Raw genomic sequence first — 15911 nt, forward strand, 5'->3', positions numbered from 1 at the left:
ATGATTGTAGCAGGTTTACTAACACATTAGTTCTATTCTCTATGTTGACTATGACATTACTTTAGCTAAAATGGTGACAACGATGTAGGCTGTGTGTAGCGGTTATGATATGGTTTGGCTTGGAAAGGTTTTTTCACCTGGTCACATACAGCTGATGTAGTGTGCATTGAAGTCCACAAGCGAAGAGAAAAGGTGAGAGGAGGAGACTGCCTAGATGCGAGAAGGAATACAACGTGGCTGCTATGAAAGTGAACTGTGTTTACGCGTGATCAGGGGTGTATTCATTCCACCTATTCTGTTGAAAAATGTTTCTTAAACTGAAGCAAATGTAAGGGAATGGGGATAAACATACCTGAATATGTCCAATAGAAACACTCATTTGCAACTGTTGGACTAATGATTACACCTTAGACCAGCTAGATGCAGGCAAGAGTGTGCAAGGTGGTATAGAATGTGTCACTCTCTGTCCATGTGTTACTGTCTGTCACGCCAAATTTTTCTCTCAACCTATGTGCACTTAATGTACGTTGTAAACTTTTATTCATAGGCTAGGATGTAGCAACCTCATGATGGGTGTAGGGAAAATGTTTGTATTGTGTAGTAGCCTAAACCTATCGCTGTTACATTGAACTGGATGAATGGAATATGAATGACAGTCATCCAATATACTGTAATAGAAATAAGGCCATGCTCATGAAAATAATTGTCCTTCCTCATCTTAAACGGCACCGACAGCCACTGACAACTATGTATTCATACTATGACTCTTCCATATCCATGGAATGTCTACCACCCTATGACATATGTAGTCATTGTTTGTGTGTGTCTGTCTGTAAGTTGTTGTTCGTATAAATTTGTATAATTTTTTTTTTTGTTAAATACAAAAATATTCACACAAAAAATAATGTGCGTAGGCTTCATGATGGCAAAAAATAAGCATAAGGCTCTTGAAAATTTAAAGAGATCATCAGCAGATGTGGTTTTCCTTCAAGAGCTACACTTCACAAAAGGAGAAATGGATATTTAAAGAGTAGCTGGGTTGGAGAGGCCTATGCTGCCATCTACTGTATATCCACCCAGGGGCAAACCTGATATATATATATACTACAGACTCAATAATTCATGCCTTCTGGGAGTGCTATAAAGTCCAAAAGTGATGGGCAGAGTAAGAAAGCTGGCTATCAGAAGTTTTACAATGTACATGTACTTTTAATCCGTCTATCTGCATATTTGAAGACATAGTATATGGGGGTGTGGTGAGATACCCAATGGGTTGAACAATATTATTTTTGTCACTTATATTGAAGAAGCTATTACTTTAATACTGGAATTAAAATCATACTCCAACGTTAAGAGAAAACGGAAAAAAATCAAATGTTTTATGATCTAAATATTGAAAAAAAACAGACAAACAACATAACACAATTTTAGATTGGAAACAGGGTGTGGATACGTGTGGGTCTGAGTAAGTGTTATATCATTAATGTTTGTGGAAATGTATGTATGTAAATGTTAGGTTGTCTATTGCTTTTGTCTATGTATGTGTTTGTTTATTGCAACAACAACAACAACAAAAAAGACAAAAAATATTGAGATTTTTTAAACCTTTATGTGTCTGTCTGTGAATAGGTGTGTAAAAATTATATTTCTTACAGTGTGTGCATGCGTGCATGCATATAGCCTTGCACGTCTGTCTGTTTATGTGTGTGTAAGTGTCGTTCTATGGCTCGCCTTGTCCCCTGATCTTGTCTCCGTGTGTATCTGTGTATGTATGTATATGTACAGCAATAGTTAAATAGGTTAGGCCTTGACTAGTATATACATATGAAGTGGGTAAAACAGGATGTAAACATGATTAAACTGACCAGTGTTGCATGTCTACACTATGTACATAAAATTCAAAAGGCACTCGCACATCTGAGCAATCTTATTTGCAGGTGCATGGCAACAATTGAACAAGATGAAGGAAAAAGGAAACCACACACTGCTCTTGATAGTATCACCGATATTTAATAAGCTTACGTATCGGCCACAAGGCCGAGCTTTTTTTTTTGTATCGGTGATACTATCAAGAGCAGTGTGCGGTTTCCTTTTTCCTACACTATGTACATAGGCATCAGACTCTAAGGTGCAAGTGTCACGCCCTGGCCTTAGTATTCTTTGTTTTCTTTATTATTTTAGTTAGGTCAGGGTGTGACATGGGAAGTTTGTGTGTTTTGTCTAGTTTAGGGTGTGTGTATTGTTTAGGGGGTTTTGTATAGTGTATGGGGTTGTGTTCAGGAGAGAGGTCTAGGAAAGTCTATGGTTGCCTGGTTTGGTTCTCAATCAGAGACAGCTGGTTATTGTTGTCTCTGATTGGGAGCCATATTTAAGGCAGCCATAGGCTTTAGGTGATTGTGGGTAATTGTCTATGTTGCATGTGTGCACTTAGTTCGTTTTAGCTTCACAATCGTTTGTTTGTTGTTCGTTTATAAGTATTTGTTTTTTCTTCATTAAAAGAAGATGGCTTTCTTTCACGCTGCGCCTTGGTCCACTCATTCACCCATAGACGATCGTGACAGAATTACCCACCAAACCCGGACCAAGCAGCGTGTTAAGCAGCAACAGGAGCAACCTACTAAGGATTTCTGGACATGGGAGGAGATACTGGATGGTAAGGGACCTTGGGCTCAGCCTGGAGAATATCGCCGCCCTCGTGAAGAGCTGGAGGCAGCTAAAGCCGAGAGGCGGCGGTATAAGGAGGCAGCAAGGAAACAGGAGCAAAGACAAGACTACACTACGTGGGAGGAGATCGACAGGTGGGCGATAGACCCAGGGAGAATGCCGGAGCCCGCCTGGGATTCTCTGGCGCAGTGCGAGGAGGGATACCGGCGAATGGAGGCAGCACGACGACGCGGTAGGAAGCCTGTGAGTCAGCCCCAAAAATGTCTTGGGGGGCGGCTAAAAGGGAGTGTGGCGAAGTCAGGTAGAAAGACCTGCGCCTACTCCCTGTACTTACCGTGGAGAGCGAGAGTACGGGCAGACACCGTGTTACGCAGTAGAGCGCATGGTGTCTCCTGTACGTGTTCATAGCCCGGTGCGGGTTATTCCACCTCCCCGCACTGGCAGGGCTAGATTGGGCATTGAGCCAGGTGCCATGAAGCCGGCTCAACGCGTCTGGTCTCCAGTGCGTCTCCTCGGGCCGGCATACATGGCACCAGCCTTACGTATGGTGTCCCCGGTTCGCCTACATAGCCCGGTGCGGGTTATTCCACCTCCCCGCACTGGTCGGGCGACGGGGAGCATACAACCAGGTAAGGTTGGGCAGGCTCAGTGCTCAAGGGAGCCAGTACGCCTGCACGGTCCGGTATTTCCGGCGCCACCTCCCCGCCCCAGCCCAGTACCACCAGTGCCTACACCACGCACCAGGCTTCCTGCGCGTCTCCAGAGCCCTGTTCCTCCTCCACGCACTAGCCCTGTGGTGCGTGTCTCCAGCCCGGTACCACCAGTTCCGGCACCACGCACCAAGCTTCCTGTGCGTCTCCAGAGCCCTGTTCCTCCTCCACGCACTAGCCCTATGGTGCGTGTCTCCAGCCCATTACCACCAGTGACTACACCACGCACCAAGCCTCCTGTGTGTCCCCAGAGTCCTGTGCGTCCTGTTGCTGCTCCCTGCACTAGCCCTGAGATGCGTGTCCCCAGCCCGGTACCACCAGTGCCAGCACCACGCACTAGGCCCAATGTGCGTCTCCAGGGTCCAGTATGCCCTGTTCCTTCTCCCTGCACTAGCCCTGAGATGCGTGTCCCCAGCCCGGTACCACCAGTTCCGGCACCACGCACCAGGCATACAGTGCGCCTCAGCCGGCCAGAGCTGCCCGTCTGCCAAGCACCGTCAGAGCTGCCCGTCTGCCAAGCACCGTCAGAGCTGCCCGTCTGCCAAGCACCGTCAGAGCTGCCCGTCTGCCAAGCACCGTCAGAGCTGCCCGTCTGCCAAGCACCGTCAGAGCTGCCCGTCTGCCAAGCACCGTCAGAGCTGCCCGTCTGCCAAGCACCGTCAGAGCTTCCCGTCTGCCAAGCACCGTCTGAGCTGCCCGTCTGCCAAGCACCGTCTGAGCTGCCCGTCTGCCAAGCACCGTCTGAGCTGCCCGTCTGCCAAGCACCGTCTGAGCTGCCCGTCTGCCAAGCACCGTCAGAGCTGCCCGTCTGTCCCGAGCCGTCAGAGCTGCCCGTCTGTCCCGAGCCGTCAGAGCTGCCCGTCTGTCCCGAGCCGTCAGAGCTGCCCGTCTGTCCCGAGCCGTCAGAGCTGCCCGTCTGTCCCGAGCCGTCAGAGCTGCCCGTCTGTCCCGAGCCGTCAGAGCTGCCCGTCTGTCCCGAGCCGTCAGAGCTGCCCGTCTGTCCCGAGCCGTCAGAGCTGCCCGTCTGTACCGAGCCGCTAGAGCCGTCCGCCAGACAGGATCAGCCCGAGCCGTCCGCCAGACAGGATCAGCCCGAGCCGTCCGCCAGACAGGATCAGCCCGAGCCGCCCGCCAGACAGGATCAGCCCGAGCCGCCCGCCAGCCATGAGCAGCCCGAGTCGCCCGCCAGCCATGAGCAGCCCGAGTCGCCCGCCAGCCATGAGCAGCCCGAGTCGCCCGCCAGCCATGAGCAGCCCGAGTCGCCCGCCAGCCATGAGCAGCCCGAGTCGCCCGCCAGCCATGAGCAGCCCGAGTCGCCCGCCAGCCATGAGCAGCCAGAGTCGCCCGCCAGCCATGAGCAGCCAGAGTCGCCCGCCAGCCATGAGCAGCCAGAGTCGCCCGCCAGCCAGGATCTACCAGAGCCACCAAAGCGGGTATTGACAATGGTGGAGTGGGGGCCACGTCCCGCACCCGAGCCGCCGCCATAATAAGGCCCACCCCGGACCCTCACCTTCAATGTCAGGTTGTGCGGTCGGAGTCCGCACCTTTGGGGGGGGGTACTGTCACGCCCTGGCCTTAGTATTCTTTGTTTTCTTTATTATTTTAGTTAGGTCAGGGTGTGACATGGGAAGTTTGTGTGTTTTGTCTAGTTTAGGGTGTGTGTATTGTTTAGGGGGTTTTGTATAGTGTATGGGGTTGTGTTCAGGAGAGAGGTCTAGGAAAGTCTATGGTTGCCTGGTTTGGTTCTCAATCAGAGACAGCTGGTTATTGTTGTCTCTAATTGGGAGCCATATTTAAGGCAGCCATAGGCTTTAGGTGATTGTGGGTAATTGTCTATGTTCTATGTTGCATGTGTGCACTTAGTTCGTTTTAGCTTCACGATCATTTGTTTGTTGTTCGTTTATAAGTGTTTGTTTTTTCTTCATTAAAAGAAGATGGCTTTCTTTCACGCTGCGCCTTGATCCACTCATTCACTCATAGACGATCGTGACAGCAAGGTTGAGTAACCGGCTGGTAGCCGGCTAGTGACAGTGACTAAAGTTCAGTGCAAGGTACTGGGTGGAGGCTGGCTAGTGGTGACTATTTAACAGGCTGATGGCCTTGAGATAGAAGTTGTTTTTCAGTCTCTCGGTACCAGCTTTGATGCACATGTACTGGCCATACCTTTTGGATGGGTGAACAGGCCGTGGCTCGGGTGGCTGAGGTCCTTGATGATTTTCTTGGCCTTCCTGTGACACCGGGTGCTGTAGATGTCCTAGAAGGCAGGCAGTGTGCCCCCAGTGATGCGTTGGGCAGACCACACCACCCTCTTGAGAGCCCTGCGGTTGCGGACGTTGCAGTTGCCATATCAGTTGGTTATACGTTATACAGCCCAGGAAGATGTGCTTAATGGTGCATCTGTAAAAGTTTGTGAGGATCCATGCTGAATTTATTCAGCCTCCTGAAGAAGCTGTTGCGCCTTCTTCACCACATTGCCTGTGTGGGTGGACCATTTCAGATTGTCAGTGATGTGTACACCGACGAACTTGAAGCTTTTCACCTTCTCCACTGCTGCCCTGTCGATGTGGATGGGGGCGTGCTACCTCTGCTGTCTCCTGAAGTCCACAATCAGCTCCTTAATTTTGTTGATGTTGAGGGAGAGGCTATTTTCCTGGCACCACTCTGCTAGGACCCTCACTTCCACTCTGTAGGCAGTCTCATCGTTGTTGGTAATCAGGCCTACCACTGTTGTGTCGTCTGCAAACTTGATGATTAAGTTGGAGACGTGTGGCCACGCAGTCATGGGTGAACAGGAAGTACAGGAGAGGGCTGAGCACGCACCCTTGTGGGGCCCCTGTGTTGAAGATCAGCGTAGTGGTGTTGTTGCCTACCTTTGCTTAAATGTCTAACTCACGAGAGTGCACAGTCTTCGGGAGCGGCGGGGGATGTGTTTTCCTTGTAGCGAGAAAAGAAGGTGTTTAGCTTGTCCGGTACAAGACATGGCTGGTTTTCCCTTTATAATCCATGATCGTATGGCATCCCTGGCACATACTTCTTGTGTCTGAGCCGTTGAATTAAGACCTCCAGAATGTATTGCCCGCGGTTCAAACCCCCACCTCGACTCTGTCTCGGGCCGTACATCTTAATTCCGCCATTGAACAAAACGCTTCTGAGAAATGCAATCCATGGTTGTGTCATTGCAGAGGGGCCAAAGACAGAGGACTTAATTTGTTGTTGGTTGTTCTATTTTTGTGTCCTCCTAAAATGTATTCAGTCTTCATAAGCCCCATTGATCCCTCCCTCTCTCCGCGGCTCTGTGACGTGTGAGGGACGGAGAGTCCCGGTGGCCGGCCCAAGGTTAATGGAAGCCTGGATTTGAACACAAATGTAGCTTTTTAGCACCAACAGATGAAACATTAGCAAGTCTTAAAGGAGGCATGGGTAAGGCCAACAAATGTTCCAACTTCAATGCATTATTTCTCAATTACACAAATGTCAAATATACTGAACAAAAATATAAACGTAACAAGCAACAATTTCAATGATTTTAAAGAGTTTCAGTTCATATAAGGAAATCAGTCAATTGAAATGAATTCATTAGGCCCTAATTATGTATTTCACATGACTAGGCAGGGGTGCATCCATAGGTGGGCTTGGGAGTGTATAGGCCTACCCACTAGGGAACCATGCCCAGCCAATCAGAATGAGTTTTTCCCCACAAAAGGGCTTTATTACAGACAGAAATACTCCTTAGTTTCATCAGCTGTCCGGACGGCTGGTCTCAGACAATCCCACAGGTGAATAAGCCGGATGTGGAGGTCCTGTGCTGGTGTGGTTACACGTGGTCTGCGGTTGTGAGGCCGGTTAGACGTACTGCCAAATTCTTTCAAATGACATTGGAGGCGGCTTATTGTAGAGAAATTAACATTAAATTATCTGGCAACAGCTCTGGTTGACATTCCTGCAGTCAGCATGCCAATTGCAAGCTCCTTCAAAACTTGAGACATCTGTAACATTGTGTTGTGTGACAAAACTGCACATTTTAAAGTGGCCTTTTATTGTCCCCAGCACAAGATGCCCCTGTGTAATGATCATGCTGTTTAATCAGCTTCTTGATATGCCACACCTGTCAGGTGGATGGATTATATAGGCAAAGGAGAAATGTTTACTCACAGTGATGTAAACAAATGTGTGTACAAAAGCTGAAAGAAATATGTTTTTTGGTGTATGGAAAGATTCTAGAATCATCATATCAAATCAAATTTGTCACATGCACCGAATACAACCTTACTGTGAAAAGCTTATTTACAAGCCCTTAACCCACAATGCAGTTCAAGACATCGAGTTAAGAAAATATTTACTAAATAAACTAAAGTAAAAAATTCAATGGAAAGTAACACAATAAAATAACAATAACGAGGCTATATACAGGGGGTACCGGTACCAAGTCAATGTGCGGGGGTACAGGTTAGTCAAGGTAATTTATAAATGTAGGTAGGAGTAAAGTGACTATGCATAGATAATAAACAGCGAGTAGCAACAGTGTAAAAACCAGGGGGGACCAAAAGTTTGGACACACCTACCCATTCAAGGGTTTTATTTTATTTGTTTATATTTTCTACAATGCAGAATAATAGTGAAGACATCTAAACTATGAAAAAACACATATGAATCATGTAGTAACCAAAAAAGTCAGTTGTCTTGTGACATAGTAAGGGTGGTATACAGAAGATAGCCCTATTTGGTAAAAGACCAAGTCCATATTATGGCAAGAACAGCTCAAATATGCAAAGAGAAACGACAGTGTTTCATTACTTTAAAACATGAAGGTCAGTCAATACGGAACATTTCGGACTTTGAAAGTTTCTTCAAGTGCAGTCGCAAAAATCATCAAGCACTGTGATGAAACTGGCTCTCATGAGGACCGCCACAGGAACGGAAGATCCAGGGTTACCTCTGCTGGAGAGGACTCATTAGAGTTACCAGCCTCAGAAATTGCAGCCCAAATAAATGCTTAACAGACACATTTCAACTGTTCAGATGAGACTGCATGAATCAGGCCTTCATGGTCGAATTGCTGCAAAAAACAATACTAAAGGACACTAATAATGAGAAGAGAACTGCTTGGGCCAAGAAACACGAGCAATGGACATTAGACCGGTGGAAATCTGTCCTTTGGTCTGATTAGTCCAATTTTGAGATTTTTGGTTCCAATCGCCATGTCTTTGTGAGATGCAGAGTAGGTGAACGGATGATCTCCGCATGTGTGGTTCCCAATGTGAAGCATGGAGGTGTGATGGTGTGGGGGTGCTTTGCTGGTGACACTGTCAGTGATTTATTTAGAATTCAAGGCACACTTAACCAGCATGGCCACCACAGCATTCTGCGGGTATACGCCATCCCATCTGGTTTGCGCTTAGTGGGACTATAATTTGTTTTTCAACAGTACAATGACCCAACATACCTCCAGGCTGTGTAAGGGCTGTTTGACCAAGAAGGAGGGTGATGGAGTGCTGCATCAGATGACCTGGCCTCCACAATCCTCCCAGCCTCAACCCAATTGAAATGGTTTGGGTTGATTTGGACCGTAGAGTGACGGAAAAGCAGCCAAGAAATGCTCAGCATATGTGGGAACTCCTTCAAGACTGTTGGAAAAGCATTCCAGGTGAAGCTGGTTGAGAGAATCCCAAGAGTGTGCAAAGCTGTCATCAAGGCAAACACTTTTTTGGTTACTACATGATTCCATATGTGTTATTTCTGTCACACCCTGATCTGTTTCACCTGTCTTTGGGATTGTCTCCACTCCCCTCCAGGCGTCACCCATCTTCCCCATTATCCCCTGTGTATTTATACCTGTGCTCTCTGTTTGTCTGTTGCCAGTTCGTCTTGTTTGTCAAGTCAACCAGCATTTTGTCTCAGCTCCTACTTTTCCCCAGTCTCTCTTTTTCTCGCCCTCCTGGTTTTGACCCTTACCTTTCCTGTCACTGAGCCCACCTGCCTGACCACTCTGCCTGACCCTGACCCTGCCTGCCGTCCTGTACCTTTGCCACACCTCTGGATTATCGACCCCTGCCTGCCTTGACCTGTTGTTTGCCTGCCTCTGTTGCTGTAATAAACATTGTTACTTTGACACATTCTGCCTCTGGGTCTTACCTTCAAACCTGATAATTTCATAGTTTTGAAGTCTTTACTATTATTCTTCAATGTAGAAAATAGTAGAAAATAAAGAAAAACCCTTGAATGAGTAGGTGTGTCCAAACTTTTGACTGGTACTGTAGGTCCTGGATGGCAGGAAGCTTGGCCCCAGTGATGTACTGGGCTTTACGCACTAACCTCTGTAATGCCTTTCTCCAGCCCGGTACCACCAGTTCCGGCACCACGCACCAAGCTTCCTGTGCGTCTCCAGAGCCCTGTTCCTCCTCCACGCACTAGCCCTATGGTGCGTGTCTCCAGGCTAAAAGGGAGTGTGGCGAAGTCAGGTAGAAAGACCTGCGCCTACTCCCTGTACTTACCGTGGAGAGCGAGAGTACGGGCAGACACCGTGTTACGCAGTAGAGCGCATGGTGTCTCCTGTACGTGTTCATAGCCCGGTGCGGGTTATTCCACCTCCCCGCACTGGCAGGGCTAGATTGGGCATTGAGCCAGGTGCCATGAAGCCGGCTCAACGCGTCTGGTCTCCAGTGCGTCTCCTCGGGCCGGCATACATGGCACCAGCCTTACGTATGGTGTCCCCGGTTCGCCTACATAGCCCGGTGCGGGTTATTCCACCTCCCCGCACTGGTCGGGCGACGGGGAGCATACAACCAGGTAAGGTTGGGCAGGCTCAGTGCTCAAGGGAGCCAGTACGCCTGCACGGTCCGGTATTTCCGGCGCCACCTCCCCGCCCCAGCCCAGTACCACCAGTGCCTACACCACGCACCAGGCTTCCTGCGCGTCTCCAGAGCCCTGTTCCTCCTCCACGCACTAGCCCTGTGGTGCGTGTCTCCAGCCCGGTACCACCAGTTCCGGCACCACGCACCAAGCTTCCTGTGCGTCTCCAGAGCCCTGTTCCTCCTCCACGCACTAGCCCTATGGTGCGTGTCTCCAGCCCATTACCACCAGTGACTACACCACGCACCAAGCCTCCTGTGTGTCCCCAGAGTCCTGTGCGTCCTGTTGCTGCTCCCTGCACTAGCCCTGAGATGCGTGTCCCCAGCCCGGTACCACCAGTGCCAGCACCACGCACTAGGCCCAATGTGCGTCTCCAGGGTCCAGTATGCCCTGTTCCTTCTCCCTGCACTAGCCCTGAGATGCGTGTCCCCAGCCCGGTACCACCAGTTCCGGCACCACGCACCAGGCATACAGTGCGCCTCAGCCGGCCAGAGCTGCCCGTCTGCCAAGCACCGTCAGAGCTGCCCGTCTGCCAAGCACCGTCAGAGCTGCCCGTCTGCCAAGCACCGTCAGAGCTGCCCGTCTGCCAAGCACCGTCAGAGCTGCCCGTCTGCCAAGCACCGTCAGAGCTGCCCGTCTGCCAAGCACCGTCAGAGCTGCCCGTCTGCCAAGCACCGTCAGAGCTTCCCGTCTGCCAAGCACCGTCTGAGCTGCCCGTCTGCCAAGCACCGTCTGAGCTGCCCGTCTGCCAAGCACCGTCTGAGCTGCCCGTCTGCCAAGCACCGTCTGAGCTGCCCGTCTGCCAAGCACCGTCAGAGCTGCCCGTCTGTCCCGAGCCGTCAGAGCTGCCCGTCTGTCCCGAGCCGTCAGAGCTGCCCGTCTGTCCCGAGCCGTCAGAGCTGCCCGTCTGTCCCGAGCCGTCAGAGCTGCCCGTCTGTCCCGAGCCGTCAGAGCTGCCCGTCTGTCCCGAGCCGTCAGAGCTGCCCGTCTGTCCCGAGCCGTCAGAGCTGCCCGTCTGTCCCGAGCCGTCAGAGCTGCCCGTCTGTACCGGAGCCGCTAGAGCCGTCCGCCAGACAGGATCAGCCCGAGCCGTCCGCCAGACAGGATCAGCCCGAGCCGTCCGCCAGACAGGATCAGCCCGAGCCGCCCGCCAGACAGGATCAGCCCGAGCCGCCCGCCAGCCATGAGCAGCCCGAGTCGCCCGCCAGCCATGAGCAGCCCGAGTCGCCCGCCAGCCATGAGCAGCCCGAGTCGCCCGCCAGCCATGAGCAGCCCGAGTCGCCCGCCAGCCATGAGCAGCCCGAGTCGCCCGCCAGCCATGAGCAGCCCGAGTCGCCCGCCAGCCATGAGCAGCCAGAGTCGCCCGCCAGCCATGAGCAGCCAGAGTCGCCCGCCAGCCATGAGCAGCCAGAGTCGCCCGCCAGCCAGGATCTACCAGAGCCACCAAAGCGGGTATTGACAATGGTGGAGTGGGGGCCACGTCCCGCACCCGAGCCGCCGCCATAATAAGGCCCACCCCGGACCCTCACCTTCAATGTCAGGTTGTGCGGTCGGAGTCCGCACCTTTGGGGGGGGGTACTGTCACGCCCTGGCCTTAGTATTCTTTGTTTTCTTTATTATTTTAGTTAGGTCAGGGTGTGACATGGGAAGTTTGTGTGTTTTGTCTAGTTTAGGGTGTGTGTATTGTTTAGGGGGTTTTGTATAGTGTATGGGGTTGTGTTCAGGAGAGAGGTCTAGGAAAGTCTATGGTTGCCTGGTTTGGTTCTCAATCAGAGACAGCTGGTTATTGTTGTCTCTAATTGGGAGCCATATTTAAGGCAGCCATAGGCTTTAGGTGATTGTGGGTAATTGTCTATGTTCTATGTTGCATGTGTGCACTTAGTTCGTTTTAGCTTCACGATCGTTTGTTTGTTGTTCGTTTATAAGTGTTTGTTTTTTCTTCATTAAAAGAAGATGGCTTTCTTTCACGCTGCGCCTTGATCCACTCATTCACTCATAGACGATCGTGACAGCAAGGTTGAGTAACCGGCTGGTAGCCGGCTAGTGACAGTGACTAAAGTTCAGTGCAAGGTACTGGGTGGAGGCTGGCTAGTGGTGACTATTTAACAGGCTGATGGCCTTGAGATAGAAGTTGTTTTTCAGTCTCTCGGTACCAGCTTTGATGCACATGTACTGGCCATACCTTTTGGATGGGTGAACAGGCCGTGGCTCGGGTGGCTGAGGTCCTTGATGATTTTCTTGGCCTTCCTGTGACACCGGGTGCTGTAGATGTCCTAGAAGGCAGGCAGTGTGCCCCCAGTGATGCGTTGGGCAGACCACACCACCCTCTTGAGAGCCCTGCGGTTGCGGACGTTGCAGTTGCCATATCAGTTGGTTATACGTTATACAGCCCAGGAAGATGTGCTTAATGGTGCATCTGTAAAAGTTTGTGAGGATCCATGCTGAATTTATTCAGCCTCCTGAAGAAGCTGTTGCGCCTTCTTCACCACATTGCCTGTGTGGGTGGACCATTTCAGATTGTCAGTGATGTGTACACCGACGAACTTGAAGCTTTTCACCTTCTCCACTGCTGCCCTGTCGATGTGGATGGGGGCGTGCTACCTCTGCTGTCTCCTGAAGTCCACAATCAGCTCCTTAATTTTGTTGATGTTGAGGGAGAGGCTATTTTCCTGGCACCACTCTGCTAGGACCCTCACTTCCACTCTGTAGGCAGTCTCATCGTTGTTGGTAATCAGGCCTACCACTGTTGTGTCGTCTGCAAACTTGATGATTAAGTTGGAGACGTGTGGCCACGCAGTCATGGGTGAACAGGAAGTACAGGAGAGGGCTGAGCACGCACCCTTGTGGGGCCCCTGTGTTGAAGATCAGCGTAGTGGTGTTGTTGCCTACCTTTGCTTAAATGTCTAACTCACGAGAGTGCACAGTCTTCGGGAGCGGCGGGGGATGTGTTTTCCTTGTAGCGAGCAAAGAAGGTGTTTAGCTTGTCCGGTACAAGACATGGCTGGTTTTCCCTTTATAATCCATGATCGTATGGCATCCCTGGCACATACTTCTTGTGTCTGAGCCGTTGAATTAAGACCTCCAGAATGTATTGCCCGCGGTTCAAACCCCCACCTCGACTCTGTCTCGGGCCGTACATCTTAATTCCGCCATTGAACAAAACGCTTCTGAGAAATGCAATCCATGGTTGTGTCATTGCAGAGGGGCCAAAGACAGAGGACTTAATTTGTTGTTGGTTGTTCTATTTTTGTGTCCTCCTAAAATGTATTCAGTCTTCATAAGCCCCATTGATCCCTCCCTCTCTCCGCGGCTCTGTGACGTGTGAGGGACGGAGAGTCCCGGTGGCCGGCCCAAGGTTAATGGAAGCCTGGATTTGAACACAAATGTAGCTTTTTAGCACCAACAGATGAAACATTAGCAAGTCTTAAAGGAGGCATGGGTAAGGCCAACAAATGTTCCAACTTCAATGCATTATTTCTCAATTACACAAATGTCAAATATACTGAACAAAAATATAAACGTAACAAGCAACAATTTCAATGATTTTAAAGAGTTTCAGTTCATATAAGGAAATCAGTCAATTGAAATGAATTCATTAGGCCCTAATTATGTATTTCACATGACTAGGCAGGGGTGCATCCATAGGTGGGCTTGGGAGTGTATAGGCCTACCCACTAGGGAACCATGCCCAGCCAATCAGAATGAGTTTTTCCCCACAAAAGGGCTTTATTACAGACAGAAATACTCCTTAGTTTCATCAGCTGTCCGGACGGCTGGTCTCAGACAATCCCACAGGTGAATAAGCCGGATGTGGAGGTCCTGTGCTGGTGTGGTTACACGTGGTCTGCGGTTGTGAGGCCGGTTAGACGTACTGCCAAATTCTTTCAAATGACATTGGAGGCGGCTTATTGTAGAGAAATTAACATTAAATTATCTGGCAACAGCTCTGGTTGACATTCCTGCAGTCAGCATGCCAATTGCAAGCTCCTTCAAAACTTGAGACATCTGTAACATTGTGTTGTGTGACAAAACTGCACATTTTAAAGTGGCCTTTTATTGTCCCCAGCACAAGATGCCCCTGTGTAATGATCATGCTGTTTAATCAGCTTCTTGATATGCCACACCTGTCAGGTGGATGGATTATATAGGCAAAGGAGAAATGTTTACTCACAGTGATGTAAACAAATGTGTGTACAAAAGCTGAAAGAAATATGTTTTTTGGTGTATGGAAAGATTCTAGAATCATCATATCAAATCAAATTTGTCACATGCACCGAATACAACCTTACTGTGAAAAGCTTATTTACAAGCCCTTAACCCACAATGCAGTTCAAGACATCGAGTTAAGAAAATATTTACTAAATAAACTAAAGTAAAAAATTCAATGGAAAGTAACACAATAAAATAACAATAACGAGGCTATATACAGGGGGTACCGGTACCAAGTCAATGTGCGGGGGTACAGGTTAGTCAAGGTAATTTATAAATGTAGGTAGGAGTAAAGTGACTATGCATAGATAATAAACAGCGAGTAGCAACAGTGTAAAAACCAGGGGGGACCAAAAGTTTGGACACACCTACCCATTCAAGGGTTTTATTTTATTTGTTTATATTTTCTACAATGCAGAATAATAGTGAAGACATCTAAACTATGAAAAAACACATATGAATCATGTAGTAACCAAAAAAGTCAGTTGTCTTGTGACATAGTAAGGGTGGTATACAGAAGATAGCCCTATTTGGTAAAAGACCAAGTCCATATTATGGCAAGAACAGCTCAAATATGCAAAGAGAAACGACAGTGTTTCATTACTTTAAAACATGAAGGTCAGTCAATACGGAACATTTCGGACTTTGAAAGTTTCTTCAAGTGCAGTCGCAAAAATCATCAAGCACTGTGATGAAACTGGCTCTCATGAGGACCGCCACAGGAACGGAAGATCCAGGGTTACCTCTGCTGGAGAGGACTCATTAGAGTTACCAGCCTCAGAAATTGCAGCCCAAATAAATGCTTAACAGACACATTTCAACTGTTCAGATGAGACTGCATGAATCAGGCCTTCATGGTCGAATTGCTGCAAAAAACAATACTAAAGGACACTAATAATGAGAAGAGAACTGCTTGGGCCAAGAAACACGAGCAATGGACATTAGACCGGTGGAAATCTGTCCTTTGGTCTGATTAGTCCAATTTTGAGATTTTTGGTTCCAATCGCCATGTCTTTGTGAGATGCAGAGTAGGTGAACGGATGATCTCCGCATGTGTGGTTCCCAATGTGAAGCATGGAGGTGTGATGGTGTGGGGGTGCTTTGCTGGTGACACTGTCAGTGATTTATTTAGAATTCAAGGCACACTTAACCAGCATGGCCACCACAGCATTCTGCGGGTATACGCCATCCCATCTGGTTTGCGCTTAGTGGGACTATAATTTGTTTTTCAACAGTACAATGACCCAACATACCTCCAGGCTGTGTAAGGGCTGTTTGACCAAGAAGGAGGGTGATGGAGTGCTGCATCAGATGACCTGGCCTCCACAATCCTCCCAGCCTCAACCCAATTGAAATGGTTTGGGTTGATTTGGACCGTAGAGTGACGGAAAAGCAGCCAAGAAATGCTCAGCATATGTGGGAACTCCTTCAAGACTGTTGGAAAAGCATTCCAGGTGAAGCTGGTTGAGAGAATCCCAA

This window comes from Salvelinus alpinus, chromosome 24 (genome assembly GCF_045679555.1).
Source record: "Salvelinus alpinus chromosome 24, SLU_Salpinus.1, whole genome shotgun sequence".
NCBI classification, from domain to species: domain Eukaryota; kingdom Metazoa; phylum Chordata; class Actinopteri; order Salmoniformes; family Salmonidae; genus Salvelinus; species Salvelinus alpinus.